Consider the following 5,714-nt stretch of genomic DNA (forward strand, 5'->3'; position numbering starts at 1 on the left):
CAGCTGCCAATTAATTACAAAATATCGCAGGCTGGCTGAGCCACCCCACTCACTTCTGGTAACATTAAAAATTATCATGTTTAGTTGGACATATCGTCACCTGAAATACAAAATAACGTAACAACATTTTCGGAAATTTACAGAGGCATGAATGAAACACGAAATAAAATGGAACATGAGTGAAACAGAATTTTAATATTGGTTAAAACTAGTTCATATTTGATCGGAGAACCAGAAAATGTTGAACATATGTAATATTTTGTATGTAATTTGAAGTAGTGAAGCGTAATCAATAAGACATTCAATTTCGAATTTTTTGATGATACGAATTTCAGGTGACAGACGGCGAAATTTTTACAATAAAAAAATTTTCCATTAAACGTAAGTACGCGAAACTGAAAAAGAATTGCAAATGTGAAATCTCTTCATACCTTGTCCGAAAATGTTGCTAAAAGCCTTGTCAAAGCTTCTTATAACACTTTATTTTTTTGCTACGGGCAAACTTTGGTTGGTTAGTTGAGAAAAAAGGCATATGAGCACCAGACGGCAGGCGTACTTGAACCGTTATTAGGCATATTGGACTCCAGGGTGGTAACCAAGTTAAGGCTTATCCAGCAACTCAGTGGATTTGGTAAAACCCAGGCTTTTTCCGCCACAGCTGCCCAATATCTCTCAAGCTGGAGCATTGAGAGCCATTGAGTATGTCTCGTGTCATTCATCTGAAGGCTGGCCATTCGCATCCTGCCCAGTCCACCGAATCCCCGTTTCCCATTCTCTGTACACTGAGACCTTAATGAATCCTACGGTAATACTAAGTTCCGTTTCAACGCCTACTTATAGAGCTTTTTGCACATCTGGTCTGTCTAACATCAATACTACCCCAATGTAAATTTGTTGCATGCACTGTATGACTAAGGTGTTTCTCAAAGTTTCATTGATTCAAATTACTCCTGAAGAAGCTTAATGGTATGTAGCAGCTTAAGAGAATTGTACCCCGAGCGGACCAGCCCGTCTGTCTTTGATATTAACCGAGTTACCTACTGAGAGTTCAGTTATTGCCTGCTTTCATAACCAAAAGCAATGAAACATCGCCAATAACATGTAGTCTTAATATCAAGTTAGCTAGAAGATTTATAAACTTGCTGGTTTGAGCAGAGGCATTTAGTTTGAAGCGACTTTCTGTGTATGGATAACTAGAGAAATAGCATGCCCCTGATTCTATTTCACTTCCAAATCTGTTGGTTAATCCGTTGATTTCGCCATTGGATCAGAAAAGTGCAGAACCATTGGTTAATTTTTTTCTACTGGGGAATAAAAACGTTGTGTTTAGTTCCTCAGTGATCTCCTTTTCTCGGTCGCACCGCTAATTCAGCTCGTTTTTATTAGCAAGATGGAGTATGATACCAGACCCATTGTAACGCTGAATCTGGCTCCAATAACTAAAAATTATGAGAAGGCTGGCCGATAGGATTAGCTGCTTAATTGAGAAAGCCATAAACAATCCATATGAAAGGTTCGCGGTTTCAAGCTGGACGAAATTAATCAAAAGAGTCGGTCTAAATCTTTGTTTTTAATCTTTATACCTAATACAATTATCTCCGGCTCTCCATATTCGGAGATAATTGATTCTCTATATTCAGAGTTAATTGTATTAGATTCATGAATTCTTCTAAAAATCCACCTACGATTAAACCAATCCTATTTTTTTTTTGCTAAACAGTGTTTCTTACTAATGTATATTCTTTGAATTTTAAAGATATTATAATTTAAAATAGAAATGAAAATTGACAAAGCAAAAATCGAAAAACGAAATTAAAATATACAAATATAAATTAAACCATTGAAAGCTTTTAAATAAATTGTATTCATATTAAAATAATTTTGTTGCAAATGTTTTTGACTATGAGACAATGGCACGGACGATATTCAGCTAGCCTACAGAAAAAGAAAAGCACTTCAGGAAAGTTTTAGAAATCAAAATCTACTTCTTTTAACACACGCCTATAAACTCGGCAGTGTTCTTTAAAAATATTTGAAAAGCTTTCTGTAGCTTCAACACCAACAAAGAGGAAAATGTCCCTCTTTTTATTGCAGGAGGCTAAATAGTAAGTGATCTTAAACTTACTAAATCTAATTGTCTCAACTTATCACAATTATAATAAACGTTGAGGAAATTTTAATTTCATTCCGACAGACCATTTATTAATATATACATAAAGGTAAATGTTGTTGTTAATGTATTCGTGGTAAAATTAGTGTTTAACTCCTCTTGAAAAAATATAAATAAAAAATCATATTATTCTCTGCTTTGAAAAATATTATTTGGTAGACTATTCAACTGGTATTAGATTTGAGGAACATATAGAATCTCTAAACAGCTTTGTCCAGATATTGAATTAGTCAGAAAACATGATTATTATAATTTTATGTATATGAAACAAATTATTTTATATTATCGAATAGGAAAGTTGAGTGAATTCCATCCAGGGAGAAAGATATTTACTACTGGCTTATTTTTTAAAGAAGTCCAACCCATAATTTTAGAATATTGGGCTCACAAATTCATCTGATATAAGCCGAAGGAAAAACTCAGCAACATTGGTAAACAAAATGACAGTAAATCGATTCTATCAATTTCTCCGAAGATTAAACTTATGCCGCTGCCAACAGTCCATGCCAAATTTCTTGAAAATATCTCGTCAAACGAAAAATTCTCCATACAAGCACTTGATTTCGACTTTTTAGTTCGTATGGAAGCTATACGCTACAGTGATTATACTACAATATACATACATATATCGATGGTTTCGACAAATGAGCAGCTTCTTGGGCGAAAAAGATGTGTGTAAAATTTCAAATGGATATCGCAAAAATTGAGGGACTAAATGAACTGAAAAGAAAAGCAACGACAACCTTAAAAAGCGAAATCAACAAAAGCTCTGTCTACCCTACCACCAATCCATACAAAATAAAACTTTTTAGTCGCGTTAAAATCACAAAAGCTCAACACTTCTGTTGTCGCGTAGTTGAGAAAACACTCAGGAAATGCAAATCGTGTTTAGATTTCTGAACAGTTCTTAACGGCTACAATTGTAAATAAGATATTTTTGTAAATCTGTATAGAAACAAATATCATGTTACAAATATTTATGTTCATTATCGCCAGCACATACGAATCTAGTCTCAAACGTAGATTGTTCATTTCGGGTATATTAATTAGAGACTGTAGTATTTAATATATGCAATGTAAAAGATCGCAAATGATCCTAAAATAATAAAAGATAAAAAGTAGTTGTGTACGCCGTTTGGAATACTTATGTTTAAGATATTTGTATATACTGTCGGTATGTACAGTAGATTAGTATTAAGATATGTGACTGTGCTCTGCATGTGGTTCATACATGAATTAGGATAAGTAAATTTATAAATAAAGGAGCTCTGGGCAACCAGAGCTGAGTACTGTTTTAAACCTTAAACCCTTCGCGTGGTCATATTACTTGTTGGTGACCTCTAAGTTTTAGGGGTAAAAGTAAATATCCTACAAAACGCTTTATTGCAGTTCACGTATCGACTGTATAGTACAAGACCAATAACCGCCATGTTGCCTCCTTTGGTGACGTAATTACAAACGTATTTTATCGATTACACCAAACTGCAATACTCAACATTGATATGAGTTTTGAATGTGACTTAGACAATAATGGTGAATATAGTACGATCCGTGTGTTGTCAACTTCGATATTCACTCTTCTAAATTGAATGCTGAATGTTCTGCCATTGTCGTCTGGTGAGCGACGCCGTAAGAGTAGACATCTACCATTTCTAGTTTGAGTTTCGTGAAAACCATCCCTGAACCTCCACGAACATTTAGAAAAAAGAATTAGCCAATTGGTCCAGGCGTTGTTGAGTTATGCGCTTAGCAACACATTTTGCGATTCATTTTTATATACACTCAGTCCTTTTTTACGCGATCTCTTTTTACGCTATTTCACTTTAACGCGGTTATTTTTGCACTTTCACTTTAACGCGATTGCTTTTTTTCGTTTTTTGCTTGTTTACATATTTTTACGCGTAATAATTTTTAATATGCCGGCGCACTCAGGCCGCGAGCACTAAAGGGCAAAGATTTAAAACATTTACGTGCTCACTGGATGGCCAATAAAAAAGCCAGGGTAATTGGAAATATATTCCAAGAATGGTTTGCTAAATGCTTTGTACAAGAAGTTAAAAGTTATTTGGAGAAGAAGAAACAGCCCTTTAAAGCTCTTTGAATAATTGACAATGCACCAGGCCATCCGTTGATTGAACATCCTAATGTAAATATCATTTTCCTCCTCAAAAAACTTTTCAGTTCATTACGGAAAAACTGGAGGAAAATCCTGAATTGGACTTCACCGATTCTTGGAAAAATTTTTCTATCAAGGATTGCATCTTGTACGCGTCAAAAGCAATTTCTGAAATAAGGCAACATACGTTAAACGCATGCTGGAAATCTGTTTGGCCAGAATGTGTTAAAAGTGGTATGTCCGTAACAAGCAATTCAACTAATTATTCAGATATCATTGATTTAGCACGTTCCGCGGGAGGAGAAATTCTTGCAGATATGACGAGAGAAGATATTGACGAGATTCTTCTAGACCGAGAGCTCGGTAATGACGATTTGACTGAAATAGCTACGGAAGTAATCGAATCGGAAAATGGCAGCGGCACCGAGATAGACGAGCATCCAATTAAAGCAGAGACGATTAAGCAAGGTCTTAAACTTGCAGCAGAATTGGAAAATTATTTTGTAGCAAATGATACTGATGCCGAACGTGCACGAATTTTTCAAAAATAATTGAGTGCATGTTAAGTTATAAAGAACTACGGGTAGAACATTCAAACAAAAGTAACTGAATTTATGGTGCAAACTCAGTCGGGGATCCTAAGTCAATCAGAACATCAATCCATAGTTCTTACTATTGATTTTGATACAAATTCTAGTGATATCAGTGCCGGCCATCAAAATAAGCGGCTAAGAATAATTTCCACTACGGATAATGACAGTGATTAAACAGCATTCAACGTTTTTTTCAATAAATCTACCTATTTTCTTCTCATTTATATATGGTTTTTGTTTTGTATTTTTTATTTTGTTATGAATGAATAAATCATAAGTCTGAAATTTGAAACTTATTGTATTGTTTTTGAATATTTTTTGCGCGTATATTTTGTTATACGCGATATTTTTTATATTCGGAACCAATTCGTCAGTTAATATTGGAAAACTAACCATTTTTACGCGAAAGGACTGAGTGTATAAGATAAGATAAGCTGTTCTGAGTATAACAAAATCCAACAACAAACAAATATATCATGAAATGCTTTTTCATATGGAACCGATATTTATTTTTGCTCGCAGCGCAGGAGATTTCTTTTTGAGCCCGAAATGCTTCTTCTTTTTGTGTTGATTTGATGTAATAAAAAACATAATTTATAACACGACGAAAAACACCACCATGAAAAATTTGCCTTTTTATTTAGGAAACCGCTTTAACGATATTTTTTAAAATATGTGGTTTTAATTTTTAATTGAAAATGAAATCACCTCAAGAAACATTTTTATTATTTCTATAAAGTTATACTATCAAAATAACTTAAAAAAAAGTAAAAAATAATTAAAAAGTGCACGAATGTTCCGACATTGGCCAAATTATCGTAACTACGATTCCTTT

The 5,714-nt window shown here is 34.0% G+C and overlaps 1 pseudogene; it reads left to right on the forward strand.

Annotated features, from left to right (window-relative positions):
* Positions 1-2,289: 2,289 nt before the first annotated feature.
* On the forward strand, positions 2,290-5,053 carry LOC126753786 (uncharacterized; annotated as a pseudogene).
* Positions 5,054-5,714: the final 661 nt, after the last annotated feature.

Source organism: Bactrocera neohumeralis, chromosome 3, assembly GCF_024586455.1.
Source record: "Bactrocera neohumeralis isolate Rockhampton chromosome 3, APGP_CSIRO_Bneo_wtdbg2-racon-allhic-juicebox.fasta_v2, whole genome shotgun sequence".
NCBI classification, from domain to species: Eukaryota; Metazoa; Arthropoda; class Insecta; order Diptera; family Tephritidae; genus Bactrocera; species Bactrocera neohumeralis.